At 44.2% G+C, this 20000-nt stretch overlaps 1 protein-coding gene across 1 annotated transcript in view; it reads left to right on the top strand.

Annotated features, from left to right (window-relative positions):
• Window positions 1–20000, top strand: part of grip2b (glutamate receptor interacting protein 2b) — a gene marked incomplete at both ends in the record, with an annotated part of 259777 nt that overhangs the window by 88541 nt on the left and 151236 nt on the right. The window lies entirely within an intron of this gene.

Below are 20000 nucleotides of genomic sequence, written 5' to 3' on the forward strand. Positions count from 1 at the left end.
CCAGGAACACGGGTTCTAACTTTGATGCTAGAATGTGTGTGTGTGTGTGTGTGTGTGTGTGTGTGTGTGTGTGTGTGTGTGTGTGTGTGTGTGTGTTACAGCCGTGCAGTGTGGGGGTCCAACATTCCTGCGAAGCAGCTGTACTTTGACAGATCTACAAATCACCTACATCTTGCTTTTCCTTTGTCGTTGTTTTTTAACATTCTGCGCAGAAACATTGTGTACCCTGCTACCCAGCGCGAGATCCTCCCTCTCACTGGGGACAACTTGAGCGAGCACTGATCTTCAAATTGATAGGGTTGGTTTTACTGTAATATTAGATGATGTGAAATATGAAACTTTATTTTCATATTTTTTTAAATCATAGTTCTTAAAATAATATTCATTTACAATTATTATTCATAATGTATTTGATTTAAAAATAAATATTACATATTAAATCAATACATAATTTTTCATATTTAAGTATATATTTGTGAAAAAAAATAATTATGTAAATATATTTTAAAAAGTCAGTACATAAATTAATAAATAATTCTTTGTTTTCAAGTTGCTTGGTGAGCTTGGCAGCAAACTAAGTATCTATCTAGCTATCTATCTATCTATCTGTCTGTCTGTCTGTCTGTCTGTCCATCTATCTATCTATCTATCTATCTGTCTGTCTGTCTGTCTGTCTGTCTGTCTGTCTGTCTGTCTATCTATCTATCTATCTGTCTGTCTATCTGTCGGTCTGTCTGTCTGTCTGTCTGTCTGTCTGTCTGTCTGTCTGTCTGTCTGTGATCCTGGAACCATTGAGATGGTGTAAAGATCACTTCTTTGTTTCACCTCGTATTCTACACCGGGTGTCACCGCTGCATTTTGAGGGGGTGGATCTAAGACCTGAGTGACGTTCGAGTTTCTTCGTTGATTTTTAACATCCCACTTTTGAACACTTTTTTTTATCTGTGGAGGGAGAAAGATGGAGAGAGAGAGAGAGAGAGAGCGAGGGAGGGAGGGAGGGAGGGAGGGCGTAGGACAGAGAGAGGGCGACTCTTTGCTTTCAAACAAAGTCTGAATGTGTGCATGTAGCAGCGTTCTTATCGTATGTACTTTGCCGAGCGCCGAGCGCCGGCCCTGGCTTCATCCCTTCATCAAACGGTCCTCTGTACAAACCCCGGCAGAAACAGAAACAGAGTGAATCTTGAAACAGGACGGGCGAGCGAGCGCGAGACATAATTTCCAACATCACGAGAGAGAGAGAGAGAGAGAGAGAGAGAGAGAGAGAGAGAGCGAGAGAGAGCACGCTTCCAGTCCAGAGCACCGAGTCTGCTTCTGGAGAGGCCCCAGCAGCTTTTTCATCCATCTGTGCTACTATTACCAGGGGTTAAATCTGAGGTGGACAGCTTTGGTTAATTAATAAAATAATAATTAATAATGAATAAACATTATGAATAAATTATGAACTATGAATAAAGATAACAGATCCCGGGATCCCTGACACAGAGACACAGGCAAGGATGAGAAGGACAAACCGGTTTATTGGCAGGGATGTAATACGCCAGGAGAAGATGGAATCGGTCCATGACAAACACTCCCCTCCCGTGTGTGTGTGTGTGTGTGTAGGGATGGGTGATTTAACTCGTGCTCATAGATTGCTCTGATGAGAAACAGGTGCACAGCCACCCCTGATCCTGGGCCAAATTAACTAGACCCAAGTCAGGTGTGGGACTGTCACACAGGTTTGCTAAAAAACAATACACCATCCTCGATCCCAATTGAACCTCTGACTGACAAACAATTCCAGCTCTGGGTTACCCGATGTTTACCTTTCACCTTCCCTCGATCATGACCCAGGGATGGATCCCTAACTCGTGCCCAGACCCAGGCTCAATGGGCCCAAAGGTGAAGTGGGCCCTCAAGAAAATCGAGCCCCATGAAAATGAGCCAGAACCCTCACAAACAGAGACAAATTGTATGGAAAAGCAAAGTAGGTTATTGGTGCATGAACCCGAAGCCAAGGGCTCATTTAGTTGATAGACTAGCAGTGGTTATTGATCCGGAGGGCGCTCTGGTGTTCTCAGGCCTAATGGGCTCGTGATCGGCTTATGCATTGCGTTGCATATGTGTCCTTTGTCTTTAACTTACTACTATATTACTATATAACCTTACGATATGTATGTTCACACTTGAGGTAGAAGGTGTTTTTGAAGATAATTTACTTTTATTTCCAGCATTACCACGGCCTCCGCGAACGTGAAATTCTGTGAAATTTTTCCGTCTCCTACAACAGGGAGAGGGACGTCCACTGGGCTCTCCACCTTTCTCCCCAGTTGAGCCACATTATAGCCCGGCTGTCAGAGACCATTTAGACGTGTAATGGGCGACCAATCAAGCTAGAGCTGTGAGCCGTCAGAGAGTCCGGCCTCAGCTTCAGAGAGCAGAGGAGACCAAACAACAAGCAGAATCACCAGCACTACAGGGACACATATTGTACATCGGAGCTTTTATCAAAATGACTTCACATTATAGGGAGGGAGACACATTGGAAGTGTGTGTGAAAGCATTTGTTTCAAGCCATTTGTTTAACTCGTCAAATCTCGCTGTACATGTCCAGTACTTTGAATGTATTTATTTTCAATTGGGGAAAGTGGCAGCCTGACTTGGCCCAGTTCAAAAAAGCTACATTCATAGTGCAAGCCTGAGTGCTATATTCTGATTTATTGCTCACTTCCGATTTTCTTTGTTTGGCTGTTCACATTATTTTTAAATGTTCCAGTGTGTGCCCTGAACTGAGCCGCATGCGCAGAAGTAACAAAGACGTCACACGCAGCACGCTGTCGTACGGAAGTAAACATGGCAGATAAATGCACTGCAGCCGGGTGGTTGTCGGTTGGTGTGGGACCGTGTACCTCAGCTCAAGCTTGCGGATGAAATCTTTAAAAATCCAGACAGGGGCACGGTGCTTTTTTTGTTTCGTTCAATAAGGACATTTAATAAAATCAAATACATACTAAAATAAAAACTCGTTTTGCTTGCCGGCCCCGAAGTCGGGGTTGGAATTCCGAGTTTAATTTTGAAACACATGGGGACTCTTCTTTTTTGCGTGACCCTAATGCTCTTTTATTGGAGAGGTATTTAATGTTTTTATTTCCTCCGAGCGTAACGGGGAGACCCTCAGTTAAATACTAATAACACAACTTTAATTCTGATTCCTTACAGCTATCCTGCACTTGTATCTGGTTGAATTTAGAAACAGGGGCTCAGGCACTTAACTTTGAGGTTGCTCCAATGATCGATGGCTGCTCTAATTGTTTCTGACTCTTATGTAACCTGCTTTGGAGTCTGATCAATGAATAAATGTAAATGTAATCTGGACAGCAACCCAATACCGGAAAACTTCAAAGTCATGTAAACCCCTACGGTGAGCTAGCTGGCTACTAGTGGTGAGAAGATTGGCTCTTTTTTGGAGATTTGGCTGTCACTCACTGAGTCACAAAAGTTTTGTTCAACTTGACCGACTTGAAAGGGGATCAAACCAACGAAGAGTCGGAAGACTCTTCGTTGGTTTGATTCAAGTCGGCGTAACGAGTCTGAAGAGTGGGTTTGGCTCTGAGTTGTGAACGAAATCCTCACTGGAATTCTTTCATCTTTTAGGACGAAGTGAAGTGTCAATCAGTCACATTCAATGGCAGCACGTGCTTCACAGTAAGCAGGTCCTGGCTTCAAATCTCAGGTCCTTTCTGTGTGGACTTTGGACGTTCTCCCCGTGTTTGTGTGCATTTGCTCCGGTTTCCTGAGATGGTGGGAGGACAGCCAACTCCATGATGCATGAATCCCCTACATTTGAGAATTAATTTTGTTGTATCCTACTTGTACAATGACAATAAAGAGATATTCTATTCTCCATGAATTATGCCCCAAAAAAAAAAAACCCTGCAGCAGGTCTTGATGTGCATGCGTGACTCACGACTCACAGTTCAGGAGCCTCTGCCTCCGTCTGACGCACAAACGTCACTCAAGGGCTCTCTGGTCTTTTCGCTCTTTGGAGTCTCAGTTCAGCCCGCGTGTCGCTGCAGTTACAGAGTCACAAACAGAAGACTCTTTTGCCGGAGAGAATCCAGGCTCCACGAGTCGCTGAAAAGATTTGTTTGCTAAAAATGAATTCGCTGGCGAGTCTTGCAGCACTACTGGCTACCTTTGTTTCTCGCAGGTCAACCCCGAAGCCTCATGTTCTTTTGTTTATTTTGCTGAAGGTTGCAGGCATGTAAGTATGATATTTAAACATACTGGGCACAAAATGATTTGTTTTATATGTAAAGGAGACAAAATCTCCAAATAAACTACTACTATCATCATCAGCCCGACACTCGGTTCCCCTCAGGGGCGCCGATTGGTGTGGTTTTCTGCAAACAGATGGAATTGTTTTCAGATGGAGGAGCCATTACAGGGTCACGTTCAAACACCGGCAGCGAGACTAGCCTGCCGGGCAAACACCTCTCATCAGGAGGACTCATTACCGCCTCAGCTGGCGACTTTAGAAGGAAACCCACGGCCATTTACAGGTTGTGTTTCCTTCATAATGTTGTTAGCCTCAAATTGGAAGTGGTGGGTGAGCAGGGACTGCACCAACTACGGTGCCAAAGAGAGGAGACCGCCAACTGGACAGTCCGCTAGATTGTCGAAGAAAGGGCCTTCTTTTCTTTTTTTTTTTTTTAACTATTTAAGCTGCCCCCAACAGATTGACAAATAACCAAAATCCTCCCTCTGGATGCTACTCACAAAGGCTGCAGAGGTTTTAACGCAACCACAAACAGCTAAATGACTGCACTGGCATCAAAAGGACCGCAGACAGAATAATAATTGAATCTGTCTGCAGGAAAAGGCTGCCAACAAACACACAAAGCACACCAAGAAGGAGGGCGGGGTAAGGAAACCACAAGCAGAATAATACGGCCAAACATCATTCTGCAGATGGTCACCGCGAAACCTTGGCTCTGGCAGAGAAACTGTCATTTTAAGGCATTATTTATGCTTTCATGAAATCTGTCACCTTAAATTAACATGGTCCCGGATTTTTATTTATAAATGGCCATGATGGTATAGTCTTTACATTATTTCTGTCTGTATTTTATTCACATTTTTGGGGGTGATGTTTGAATCGAAAAAGTGAGTAGTGATGGAGAAATAGTTGATGGAATCTTTTTCATGATAAAATTCAGTAGTCAGAGAGGAGTTACATACCTTGTTGACAGTTGCGTATTGTAAAAGTATAATTTCTACAAAAGATGTTTTAAGCCAGGGGTCTCAAACCCAAACTACCTGGGGGCTGTTTGCCAGGGTGTCTCCTCGTAGCGCGGCCACGGTGGACATCAACTGGGAAACTTTTTGTTTAGCAATTTACCACTGAGCATTGGTGCATTGTCTTATAATAAAAATTATAATACAACAAAATAAACAATAAATACATACCTGAAATTAAATACATAATAAGAGAATCAATAATAATTCGAAATAAAATGAAATCATAATACATCATATAAATCAATAAAAAAATCTTTGTTATATTCTATTTTATTCTGTTTTAGATAACATAATAGAATAAACTTGCACAGATTAATTAAATATTGTGATTTAAAAAAATTCAGCAATATATCATAAATGTGTAGCGGGCCACATTAAATTGTCACATGGGCCAAATGTGGCCCCCTCACCTGTAGTTTGGGACTCCTGGTTTAAGCCATTCTAAGTGTCTATATGTAACTAGTTAATCCCCATTACTGGCCCTTAGACAAGCGAGGAAAAGCTTCCCCATCTGTCAAAAAAATCCTTAAATACCCTGAGTAACCTTGAGTGGGGACTTAAAAAAGGAGCGCTCCCTTGCAGAGGAGTGTGCATGGTGCTGAGTGGACGACATCGCTGGACAGCGGCCCAAATAGACAATTTGGTCACGTCTTTGTTATTCATGTCTCCTTCAATCCTTGCACTAACCCTAACCCTTCACAAGGTTTCTTGTTTTGTTTTGTTTTGTTTTGTTTTGTTTTGTTTTGTTTTGTTTTGTTTTGTTTTGTTTTGTTTTGTTTTGTTTTGTTTTGTCCTTCACAAAATGAGCACTTAAGGCTCTGTGCTTGGGACAGAGCAGAATGAAGCTGACCTCCGGCGTGGTGCAGGAGTCTAGCGGGTCGTCTAGTAATCACGGGGTTCCTGGTTTGATCCCTGCTTCCTCCCCAGCAGTGTGTTGAAGTGTGTTAAACACTAATCCCCTAACTGCTATGTTGAGTGGGTGTGCGCCTTGCATGGTTGAGATGTGCTCTTGATCTCCTGGAACATTCTCATTTATTCGACCAGACTTTTTCGTATCCTGATAAAGATAATTTCCTTTACTCAAAACCATCATCAATCATCTAGGAAAGGGGTGACAAACATACGGCCCGTGGGCCAAACCTGGCCCGCCAGAGGGTCCAACCTGGCCCGCTGGATGACTTTTCAAAGTGTAGAAATTACAGAGAAGACATTAACTGGAATTTTTCAATAAAAGTAACTTCTATTTCAAATTAGTCCACTGGGGTCGCACACAACACTGTGAAGCAAGCAAAATACTTATGCTGGAGCTGCCGGTAAAAAAATCTTATTGTACGTTCTTTTGCTGTCAACATTACACTCTGTGGCGCCCTCATTACCTAAAACGTCTTTGTCGAAAAGGAGAAATGTGGGCACAGAGTGTAGAGTTTTCCAAGAGAAATGGACCGTTTCCTATTTGAATACAGAGGGGAATGGGAAACCCTTGTGCACGGTGTGTTCCCAGCAGGTTTCAGTACTCAAAGAATATAATATTCGGCGCCACTTTGAGACTCATCATGGCGCAAAGTACAACAGCTTGCAAGGAAAACTGAGAGGAGAGAAGATAAATGATTTGTTAGCGGGTCTGAAGAGACAGCAGTCTGTTTTTACCCGTAGCGAGATATCAGTGATGCAGCAGTGAAAGCTAGCTACCTTCTTGTTAGCGAAATAGCATCAGCATCAAAACCATACTGTGGGGGGGAGTTCCTGAAAACATGCATGCTGAAGGCTGCGGAAATCATGTGCCCTGAGAAGCGACAGACCTTTGCTAACATTAGCCTGACGAGAAACACTGTGGCAGATTGCATTTCAGATCTTTCGGCAGATTTGGACAGCCAAATGAAGCACAAAGTCAAGTCTTTTGTTGCATTTTCAGTTGCAGTTGATGAGAGCATGGCCATATTGGATGTTGCTCAACTGGCCATATTCATTCATGGTGTTGATGAGACTTGGACCGTCAACGAAGAGTTCTTTGAGTTGGTGCCTATGACGGACACCACAACTGCAAATGACATTTTCAACTCTCTCGTTGGAGCGCTGGACAGGGTCGGAGTGGACTGGGCCCGTGCTGTTAGCCTAGCTACAGATGGCCTGCCATCAATGATTGGGAAAAAAACAGGTGTTACAAAATCCAGGAGGAAGCACAGGCTGCAAATGGAGGACATAGTTTTTGGACATTTCACCATATTTTGCACCAGGAGGCGTCGTGTTCCAAGTCGTTAAAAATGGATGACGTCACAGAAGTGGTTGTCAGAACTATTAATTTCATCCAAGCCAGAGGTCTGAATCACCGTCAGTTTGACAGCATTCTCAGTGATAAAGGCGTTACCTATGGCCTGCCATACCACAACTCAAGTAAGGTGGTTAAGCTGAGGTGCCGTGCTGAGGCGTTTCTTTGATCTACGAACGAAAATCGGACAGTTCATGGAGAAAAAGAACAAAGCAGTGTTGGAATTTCCAAGAATGACTGGAGGACCTAGCATTTATGGTGGATGTTACAGAGCACTTGAATTATCTAAACAAAATGCTGCAAGGCCGCAAAAAAGTATTATGACAGAATAGGCGCGTTCAAGTTGAAGCTGACTTTGTGGGAGAAACAACTGTCAAGTGGTGACCCTGCTCATTTTCCTCGTCTAAAAGATGTGCGTGCGACCGGAGTTCAAGCTGACATGAATCGGTACAAAGACAAAATTACGGGATTGCTGCGGGAGTTTGAGCAGCGGTTTCAGGTCTTTGGTGAACTTGAAACAGAATTTGCAGTCTTTTACTCGCCATTCACAGTCAAGGCTTCTGATTTGCCCGTCGACATACAACTTAATTGACTTGACTTGCAGTGTGATTTAGATTTGAAGGACATATTTTCCGTGGCGGGCTTGGACACATTTTATCAGTATCTCTTGCCAGGATACCCCAAATTGACAACCCTTGCTGCTAAGGTTTGGTGCATGTTTGGGACTACCTACCTTTGTGAACAAGTATTCTCTGTAATGAGCATCAATAAAACAAAGCTGCGCTCAAGGCCCACACACAAGCACTTAAATGACATCCTGAAATTGGCTGCGCCTCAGGATTTGACCCTTGATATTGATGCACTTGTGAAGGCTAAAAGACGCCAAGTTTCAGGAGCAATGTAAACGGGGAGTAAGCCTACTTCATGTCAAATGATTCTTCAGACACCTTTGCACCCTGAAGAATATAGTTCTGTGAAATGAATACTTACTGTGGAAATATTTAAAGACAGTCAACATTGTGCAATATAATGTCAGTCAGCAGCTTCAGTACAAAATAGTTTGGCTTTGTGGAACTCTATTCTTCATGCACTGCCACAGCTTTTATATATGTTTTTATGTATACATTTTATACATTTACAAGACAGGGGGATAACCTAATGTTCTTCCTTAATAGTTCCTACTTCTGTTTTTTTGGTGTGGTGTGTCGGTTCAGGTGGTCAGGATTTCTACATAGATGTGGAAACGACTGTACATTTAAAATAATTTCTAGATCTTGAAAAGTTGTTTTGATCAAAACATTAAATGTGAACATTTTCAGAATGTACATATACTTTTTTGCACTTAAATAAAAAGAAAAATTTGGAGTTATCGTTGTAGGTTATTATGCTATGACTTGGTCATAGCATAATAACCTACAACGATACTGGTCCGGCCCACTTGAGATTAAACTGGGCTGTATGTGGCCCCTGAGCTAAAATGAGTTTGACATCTGATCTAGGTCATTTTTGTCCATGTGCGTTCTGAATCTTGTTTTTAAGAAGTGCTGTTAAACTCATAGCTGCACGCTGTTTCTGGAGTCTCAAAATTGAAAACCATCCTGGTGAAATGAGCCACATTGAAAGTTTTTCCATTTGTGGGTTTTTTTTCACAGTATTTTTCTTCAATACTTTTTTTTTTTAATATTGTGATTGACCTTGATGACTGTATTTTTGGACAATGGCTTATTTATTGTCTTAGATTTTCGGCATTTTTTTGACATCTGCAACAATAACAAAAATAACTTTGTAATTACTTTCATAACAATAAATACATGTAATTTTAGAAATATATAGAACATGTTATTTTTAATTATAAGAATAATAATAGTAATAATAGCTTTATTTATATAGCACCTTTAAAACAGGGTCTAAAGAGTGCTTTGACAGAGAAATAAAAGTTAAAATCTTGAAATTAAAAGGCAAGGGAACATTAATAAACAGTAAATAAACTCATTCATTAAATTGTAAAAGCAGATAAAAAGGCAAAAATAAGTAGATACAATATGATCATAAGAAATATAAATAAAAGGAAAAATATAAATAAATAAGTAAAAAATAAAATATATAAAGAAAGGGTGCAACATCTCATAAAAGCAGATCTATAAATATGGATTTTGAGAAACGACTTAAAATAAATCACTGACTCTGTTCGCCCAAGCTCCTCAGGCAGCTCGACGAGGGGCTATGACAGAAAAGGCACAGTCACCTCTAGTTTTAAGTCTAGACTTTGGAACAGCCAGGAGGGCCCCGCCTGAGGATCTAAGGCTGCGCATTGGCTCATATGGGATTCAAGATTCAAGATTCAAGATTCAAGATATTTATTCGTCACATACATATACGTACTTTCATACATAAATGCAGTGAAATGTCTCTGCAACACACCAGGAGACTATGCACAATAGTTACCAAACCGAACATAATAGCTAACCTAATACCTACCTGGCTAACTAACTGAAACTAACTGTTTCCTGAAACGTAATGCAGTTAGTCAATAGAATAATATAAATAAAAAATGAAAAATAAAAATAAAATAAGACTCAAAAAGGTAATACAAAATGGGGGTACCAAATAGAAGGGAATAGAGTTATGTATATGGAATTGGCTATTTGTATGGACAGATATGTGCATTAAAGTGGGGTCAACATATCTTTTATGTAGCTTGGAGTCAGACCCAGACGTAGTTTAAAAGTCATCAGTAAAATCTTAAAATCGATTCTGAACCAAGCAGGGAGCCGATGGAGAGAAGCCAGGATTGGTGTGTTGTGATGTCATCTTTTGGAACCAGTAAGAAGCCGAGCTGCTGCGTTCTGAACTAGTTGGAGGCGAGAGAGTGACTTTTGGTTGATGCCAGAAAGGAGGGAGTTACAGTAGTCTAGTCGTGAGGAAATGAGGGCGTGGATTACTTTTCCAGGACGTTGTGTGATAGTATTGGTTTGATTCTTGAAATGGTTCTCAGTTGGAGGAAGTTGGACTGGACAATTTTTTAAATTTGTTGTTCAAAGTTTAGTTCAGAGTCTAACAGTACTCCCAAGTTTCTGACAACAGACTTTATATTTGTGGACAGGGTGCCAAGGCCACTCCCAATATGACTGGTAGAATTTGGGGGAGTGAACAGTATGATTTCTGATTTTGAATGATTGAGTTGAAGAAAATTCTGTGCCATCCAACGGTTGATATCATCGAGACAATCTACAACAGCAGCTCGGCTGTTTGAGGCACCAGGTCTCAGAGGAAGGTTTATCTGTGTGTCGTCTGCGTGGCAGTTAAAAGAGACATTGTGTCTTTGGATAATTTGGCCAAGAGGCAGCACATAGATTGAAAATAAATTTGGACCTAAAATGGAACCTTGCGGTACACCACAGGAAATTTGAGCTGTCGAGGAGTCATTACCTATGGAGACTGTGAAGGTTGTTTCTAAAAGGTAGGAATAAAACCAGGCAAGTGCAGTGTCCTTGATGCTAACCCAGGTGTTAAGACGTCTATTAAAACGACGTGATCTACAGTGTCAAAGGCTCCACTTAGATCTAAAAGAATTAAAATTGCACTTTCCCCCCTATCGACTGCTAAAAGGATATTGTAGGTGACTTTGAGGAGGGCAGTTTCTGTGCTATGTAAAGCTCTAAAACCAGACTGGAATTTTTTCAAAGATGTTATGACACATAAAATCCAAAAGCTGGGTTGATATCACCTTCTCTAAAACCTTTGAAAGAAATGGAATTTTAGAAATGGGCCAACAATTGTTAAGAACAGAGGGATCAAGGTTTGGTGTCTTTAAAACAGGATGGACCACAGCATTTTTAAAAGCAGAAGGAAAAATGAAAGCTGCTCTTGCTTCTTTGACTGCCCTTTTATAATTGTGCATAGCGTCTTTCCAGATCTGCTAGAATATGTTGAAACCACTCTTCTTCCATTTCCGTTCCTTTCTCCTCCAGTCTCTCTTTAGGTCCTGGGTGGATTCATTTAGCCAGGGCTGCGTTGTTTTATTTGACTTTTTGTCCTTGTAAGGGGCGACAGAGTCCAGGACAGTCAGACACGTGTCATTAAAATGAGAGACGAGCTCCTTTGTGTTCAAATCTGGATAAAAGGCAGTTAAAGGCGAAGCAGCAGCATTGAAAAGCTCGGAAAACGTACGCGCTGACGTGGAGTTGAAAACACGGCGGTGGACAGGATCAGAATTTTGTCATAAAATGAGACAGCAACTCAGCAAATTCTTGGTTAAAAACATTATTTGGTCTAGGGGGTCTATAAACTATTGAAATTATCACCGGGTCCTTTGAATTCAGCATAAAACCATGATGTTCAAAGGATGTAAAACTGTTATGTGAAATGGGAGTGCTTTTAAAATCCTTTCTATAGATGACAGCCCCCTCCCCCCTCGAGCTGAGTGGGCTGCTGGAGTAGGTGATGCAGGAGGTGACTGTATAGTGAATGGGTGTGTGGGACTCACTGACCGTCAGGAGGCGAATGCGTTGCAGGAGAGCAGTGTGAGTCCAATGGTTATGGAAAGTAGATGGTATCCTTCATGGTTTGGATGGAGGCGATCGTCCTTAAAAAGTTGTAGTCTATTGTAGAAGGTGGTGAAGTTGTCCACGTAGGGGATGCCGCTGTTGCAGCAGTAGCCTTTTAGCCAGATGTGCAGTTGCTGCAATCAGCTAAACTTTACGTGGTCGAAATGGGGAGAGGGCAGTGGGCCAGACACAATGCACTGCTTGCTTGTATTTAAAACACTGTTTATGAGGCAGACAAAATCTTCCTTAAGTTTCTCTGATTGCTGCGTTTTTAATGTTGTTGCTGCCCACATGCACCACAACAGCAGAGACTCATGGGTGATGGTTAAGCAGCTGCAGGATGGTGATGTTAATGTCCTCGACGCATGCACCTGGGTGGCAGGGAGTGCGGCACCTGTTGATCTGGACATGACAGACCGTGGATGACCCAACGACCAAGGGAGCCAAAGGAGAATGGTGTCAAAGTCCAGTCCAATCACAGCTGTAGATGTGCTTAGAACTGAGTGCTGGTGATCGAGGTCAGACGCACAAACACTTCATCCTTCTGCTTCACATCCTGACGCAGGCCGTGGATGTCTTTAAAGGCCGACTTCTCTCGAGCGCTGAGTCTGTCGACCAGGCGCAAACAGTTCTCACAGTCCGAGGAGGTAGGCCTTGATGCCGGCATAGTTAGCAATATGCTAAGTTACAGGCTAACTAGCGCTAGCCAAGTGCTAGCCAAGCCAAAGTCCGCATTCCAAAATCCAAAACAAACAGTTCAGGCGAGTGTCAAAGACAACAACGAGCGTCAGGTGTGGCTGCTCAAACCATCCCATCCACAGACCACACAGTAGAATTTACGTGATTTATTTGTTGAGTTTTTTCCTTGGATTACATTTTAAGTAAGTTACCTTTCCATGAAATACGAAAGACGTTGTGGTGTTTCTGTGAGTACAGTACCATTGCACGGCTTCTATTTTTCCGATGCCTTGTTGGATCTTGAACGCATCCCTCAGTGGTACATTTGAGTGGATTCGACTTGACGTGGTCACAAGCTTGTGTGGACTCCTGTTTTTCGTATCTTTCATTATTCCGGCAAAGTAATGGGGACCAAAGAGATAAAATATCAATCGAACAGATCCACAGACATCTACCAGGTAAAAAGGTACGTAAAAACACACACACACACACACGCCTAGTTTGTAATCTCTAACAACTACAGCACGAGAGAGTCTACGCCACACACTGGACACGGTGCCAATGTACATTCTGAATCGGGACCTTTATAGTAAATAGTATGATGAGCTCACAAAGCGTCTTACTGTAAATGTCATCTCGTTCGTTTTGTTAACAAAAAGTGGCATGACAGTTAAGCAAGACCACCTGAATACTTGGGGTCAAATTTGGTCGTTTTTTCACTGATTTCTGCTCAGTATGTGGATCAAGCGTGATTGTGACATACGGGTTCAAACGACACCTCAACCATGTTCGTAACTTCTACTATTGTTGTGTTCCAGATACTTTTAGCCCTGTGAATCAGACGGTGCCTGTGATTTGGGTCAAATTTGTTGGGTTTTTCACCAATTTCTGCTCAGTATGTGGATCGATTTGGATGAGGCTCAAACCACGAGATGTTTGTGACATACCGGTTCAAACGAGACGTGACCGTGTTCCTAGCTTCTGCCGTTCTCCCGTTTCAAACAGTTTAAGCTTTAAAAATTCAGCGAATTTCTACCAAGCAATAACCATAGGGGATCCAGCCCTGGGATAGATAGAAAGGTAGATAGATAGATAGATAGATAGATAGATAGATAGATAGATAGATAGATAGATAGATAGATAGATAGAAAGGTAGATAGATAGATAGATAGAAAGGTAGATAGATAGATAGATAGATAGATAGATAGATAGATAGATAGATAGATAGATAGATAGATAGATAGATAGATAGATAGAAAGGTAGATAGATAGATAGATAGATAGATAGATAGATAGAGTTTTAAATAACAGAATATTTCATGTCCTTCGAACGGTCTTACTAGCAGGACTTCTTCCTGCCTGGCTCGAGTTTGAACTTCCAAAACACGCCCCCCCCCCCCCCCCAAAGAATGAACCGTTGTCACATGAACATTGTTGTTTAAATGTTGTTTAAATCTCTTCAGGGTTCAGGGGAACTGTTGATGTGAGATGCAGTGAGATTCCAGCGCTGCGTCTCTGTGCACAAACACGTCCTAATCAGGTGCAATGTTGTTTTTATTTTGGTGAATGATGAATAACTACTATGAATAAATAATGATGCAAACACACACACACACAGACACACAGACACACACACACACACACACACACACACACACACACACACACTGAAATTAGAATGTGGTGAAGAGGTTGTGATGGATGGAGGGCGTGTGAGTGAGGGAGAGTGTTGATGTGGTTGTTAAAGTGGAGTTAAGGAGAAACTTGCAGGTCGCCGTACCCAGCGAATGAATGTGCAGGGAGATGATGTACTCGTGGTTTTTCATGCAATTAGTCACGCCCGCCCCAAAAATGAACTTGACATCAGACGGGTCAGAGCGAGCGCTGCAGTGAAGGGCAACTTGGCAAGACACTCGATCAGAGAGTCTTTTTTTATGTCCGATTTATTTATTTCCCAGTTTCCTACTTTAGGTGAACGTAACCACCTCCCGTCGAAAACTACAATGAACAACAAAGAATAAATCCTAAACACACTTCAGCTTCCTAAATGTCTGTGAAACTATAGTTAGTGAGTGACTTGCTACAGCGCTGTGGCCAGGGGCTGAAATTCTGGCGGGGGGTTCGGACTTCCCCCCTTTCTGAGAAAATCGGAGCGTTGTCCCTCTCAATATATCATTGTAAACATAACTATATAATTATTAAGTTATCTTTATTTTAGTTACTATAATAAAATAATATGTATTAACGCACTTGTGCTAATAATAGATGCAAAACAATGCCACCCCTCCACCAATTTGCAGCGTTTCTCCGAACCCCACCCCCTGGGATCCGCCGTGCTTTTCGAACCAATGTCACACCCTTGGCTGTGGAAAGGCCAACGCCCAAAAGTTTTAAGTAACCCGCAAATTTAAAAGAATCCAATTTTTCCCTTTTTACATGTAAAAAAAGCTTTGACATTTATTCCTTATTTTTTTTCAAACCGCCTCCCCCATAAGCCCAATATTGTAAATCAATTTAAAAAAACAAAAACAAAAAGCTAATAGTTGCTCTTTAAGCTCTCGCTCTCAGTTCTCTAGAGCCCGATGGTGTATACTACTAGTACTGCTTCATGTATCTGTACTGCATCTGCCGTCGTGTGGGTAGTGTACTGTGGTGGAGTCCTATATAGTACAGCTCCCCATCCCTCGTCACTCTCTCTCTCCACCCTCCCTCCATCCGTCTCTCCCTTTGTCGTACTCATTATTCCAATTGGTCTCAGCCATCATCATCATCTCCGCCTCTCTCTCTCGCTTGCCCTCTCTCTCTCTCTCTCTCGCCCTCTCTTGCTCCCTCTTCTCCCTCTCTTTATCCTCCCCCAAACTCCTTCATTCTCTCCCAGTCTGTGGGTGGATGGTTGAGTCAGTGTTAACCCCTCGTCGACCCTCCCCTCCGTCACATCGACCCTCCACCCCTCCTGTCCATCTCCGCATCCATCCTCCACCCATCGTTCCGTCTCCACATCAATCTTCCACTCCAACACCAGTGTCTCTCCACACCCACCCTCACTCCACCAGTCCATCTTCACATCTATCTTTCACTCCACTACCAGTCTTTTTCCGGACCCACCCTCACTCCTCCAGTAGATATTGCATCCAGGACAGAGTTAGTCTGCAAGTGGAGTTGAACTTCTCAACCTCCAATGCCACTTTTTCTTTTCATTATTTAACCGTCAAGAGCCGCTGCAACAACTCTGTCCTGTGGACGACCTGTGTGATGACGAGAGCACCCACAGCTTTTTGTTCCACAGAAGCGCCACCAAAGCCCCCGAGCCAACCCTGAGTCCCGCAGCCTTACAGACACCCCAACGCCGCAGGAGAGCCCCGAGCACCCCGCCCTGCCGCCACAGAAGACCCCCCCCCGGGCCCCCGGAGAAGCTGGGAGCCCACGGAGCAGCACCCTCTCCCGGCCCCGAGGAGCATAACCCGGCACACATACAACCCACCCCCTCAGCAGATTTTCTGGACGGACGCGAAGCACGACGGGGCGAAAGCGTGACGGGCAAAATCGCGGTCGCCCCCCACATCCCCACCCACATAGCTCGCACCCCACCCGTCCCGCAAACCCGAGGCCTATTGTGTGGTGCATGTACTGAGTATGAGTTTTCGCACTGGGAGAGATAGTCTCGAAGCGCAACCAGATGGCCACGCGGACCCAACCCTGGACCCAGCTATACCCAATGCACAGCAATCCACCATACCGGGAAGGCCCCTGGTCAGCCCCTGGTCAGCCCCCAGCCACCACGCATCCATCTCCACATCCATCTTCCACTCCACCACCAGTCCATCTCCACATCCATCCTCCACTCCTGCAGTCCATCTCCACATCCATCCTCTACACCTCCCGTTCATCTCCACAGTCATACCCCGCTCCTGCAGTCCATCGCCACATCTATCATCCACCCTCCACTCCACCAGTCCATCTCCACATCCGTCCTCCACTCCACCAATCCATCGCAACATCCACCTGCAGCAGTAAGCGAGACTTCAGTCTAAGTTTCTCGGATAACCTTATTGAACCTTTTGTTTTCTGGTGAAAAGCTGCTCTCGGGGGCGTGCGAAGCCGCCCGCAGCCGCGTTGATAAATTCAGGTCATGTCAAGGTTATTTATAGAGCTTCGAGCAACCTCTATATTTATTATGAAGCTCTGAAAACAGTAATTAAAACCAGGAACAACATAATTAAATAGAATGGGGTTCACCCTCGGTTGCCTTATACTGTATTCCCAACAGCCCAATTTTCCCTCAATCCGATGTTCCCTCAGCATAAAAAGAAGAATAATACATAATACACACATGTCCATACATTTGGTATATTGACAAAAACACACAAAATCTGATGTGAAGACGTGTTCAGGGATGAACATCTGAAATGGCGTTTATGGAACTTAGGAAAATAAGTTTGACCGAAGTTGTTTACATGTTATTTTATTCTAAGTTGGGAACGACCAATCAGAATGTTATGATGTAGATTACTATGTTTTAATATCAAGAGCATTAACAACCGCATAGTCCCTCCATTACAGGGAACTTCACACACAGGGATCACGTGCACTGTACGCTATGAACAGAATGGCTTGAATGGCTGAACGGATTTTTTCCTTTTATGAGTAAAACTCCTGCAGTGCGTTTTGGAGAAGTGCTCCTGTTTATCTGAATATCGACTGTTTTTCCCATGAGGCCATTGTGCAGGGAGCCACTTAAAGTGTCCTGAGGAGTGCGTTTGAGGGTTCGAGGAGAAAAGTGAGAGGTGCCTCGGGTAGTGGTTTTGAAAACCATCGGAAATGTGTTTAGCGATGAGATAACAAATCGCTCATTCACTGTGCAACGCCCTGACCTGCCTGTCGCCGTGATGTATTCTGGCTCGAGTGTTTTCGTTTTTGCTCTTATCGTGTAATCTCAAAGTTCCATAAATCTCTGAAAGCCTCCCCCTCTAAATGTGTTTGTGAATGTGCGCCTTCATCCAGAAACCCGTCAGCTACTGTCCGTGCAGATTTCAGTCGTTGTGAAAATGTAATTATCTGTCACTATGCACACGCTTGAGGGTTGCCGAAGCACGCCGCTCCAAATGGAAGGAAAGCAAGACGGAGATAGAAATCGAGAGAGACTCTCTGCTAATGCCTGTCACGGGAATTGGCAATTTGCCTCGTGTCTGAAGCCATGCGGTCTGGGGGTTGATCCGCTGTCGAACTTCAAATGATCCAGTCGGGATGCTGCCGGTCTGGAGTCGCTGGCGGGCGGACCGGGGGGGATTTGACCGATGACCTGACTGATCAATAGACCCATAAGATACCGGAAATTGTCTTCTCATCTGAAGTGTCCTAATTTGCCGCATTCTGATGGTTTGACTTCTCCATGGGGCGGTTCTTAGCAGATTTCTCGACTTAAGAGCACAATCCAATCCCACCCTACTGATTTTTCTTAATACATTCAGTCTGCGTTCACGGGTTTTGCACGCCCCTCTGAAACTTGAGTTGAGAGAGAGAGAGAGAGAGAGAGAGAGAGAGAGAGAGAGGGAGAGATCCTCTGAACAGCTCTATCTCTGAAGAAAAAAGGTAGATATATGAAGAAGAAAAAAAAAAAAAAAAAACCCAGAGACGTCGGTATCTCAAAGTGTTGCTCTGAAGCTCGGAGGGCGGAGAGGTTTGTGGTTGGCGCGGCTTGTGGAAGACTCTGCATCCCTGCGGAGGTCATCAGGTAGCATTTGAACCTCCGCGCCGTATAGACGAGTCACGGATCGCTCGAATCGTCAGCGAGCGACAAAACTAGAGGAAGAACTTTACAAAGGGGCACGGTCCCAGAACGGCGCTGCCGGCGCTCTCCCTGCAAACTCTGTGCACTGTTTTTATTCAAATCTCCCGAATCACCGATCAGAGAGACGAGAAAGATCCGTGCCAGGAATTCATTCATTCATTCATTCATTCACTTATTCCTCCTCTGACGAAAGGAAGCGGAACATGAAAGTGGTGAAGATGAGCCCTGAAAAGGAGGACCGAGCTGCAGCACGGGGCTGAAAATACATCCGCAGGATTTGGAACATTTCACACCTTACGTCTGACTCCAGATCTTTGAATCCCAGATCTTCGCCGTGCATCTGTCGCGGTGGTGTCGGCTGAATCCGAACACAGGACACATAGAGACTCAGGCAGCAAATGCTCAAAAGAAGGGTATATATTTTTTAATAACTTAGCACATCGCGGGGCGTACAGGCAACAGCACTCACAGGGGATCTGTGATCGAAAAGGACTGAGTGGGGAAGAGAAAGTATAGCTGGTGCAGGGAAATGTGCTACTTTCCTCATATTTCAAAATAGCTTTCCAGAGAAAATAGCTTGTTTATCATAATAGGTGTTTGCCGTTTTGGAAGAAGACAATAGACAATTGTCGAAGCGTGGTCTTGTCTTGTCAACTCCTAAATGGCCTTGCAGCGTCTCCCTCTGAGAGCAGAGGACGCATCCCGCCCCCGTGCTGGAATCCAGGTGTGCCAGATACCTGTTTGTGGCCACCGCCCCATGCACGATCCTCCAATGGAGGAACGGCAGCAGCCAGCAGGGGACGCTCCGGGGCCAAAGAACTGGGTCCACCCCGACAGCCGCACCCCTGCCAGAGAGCGTAGGTGTGCCACCTTGACGCAGGTGTCGTAGGCGGCTTTCTTGGCCACTGCCTCAAACCCCCCCAGCTTGGGAGTGGCAAAGGTCAGGAGTTTGTCCTGCCTCCTTCTCCCACTGCACAGCCGGAGAGACCGCCAGCGAAGGACACACAACCTCGCCCTCACCGTCCCATTGGTCAGTCAGAGTAAGGTTCTCCATAACAGCCCTATAGGGCGCTGGCAGTGAAGCACGGACTTCATCCACCAACCTGTGCAGCAGTCTGGATGATCTGATGCCCGTTGTCTCCATGAGTCGCTCCGTGGACACCTTCAGCAGATGACCCAGCTTGACACACCCAGCCCTGTGCAAGCTGGAGCGCAGGCTGGAGGAGGAAAGGAGGCCGGAGTCCAGCAGTGGGCTCCCAAACAAAGGCTCCCCAAACAGCCACATCCCAGGGGCAGTCGTGGTGTCGCGGTGGACCTTAAAAACCTGCCATGACTGCAGCACTGACTGATATAAGGGAGTCAGCCCTGTTAAGTCCATCCCCTCAGTCCGCAGCAGAAACAGCTGCTTGTCATAAGAGAGGCGCCCCGCCCACCTCAGCAG

This window comes from Zeus faber (assembly GCF_960531495.2).
Source record: "Zeus faber genome assembly, chromosome: 5".
Classification (NCBI taxonomy): domain Eukaryota; kingdom Metazoa; phylum Chordata; class Actinopteri; order Zeiformes; family Zeidae; genus Zeus; species Zeus faber.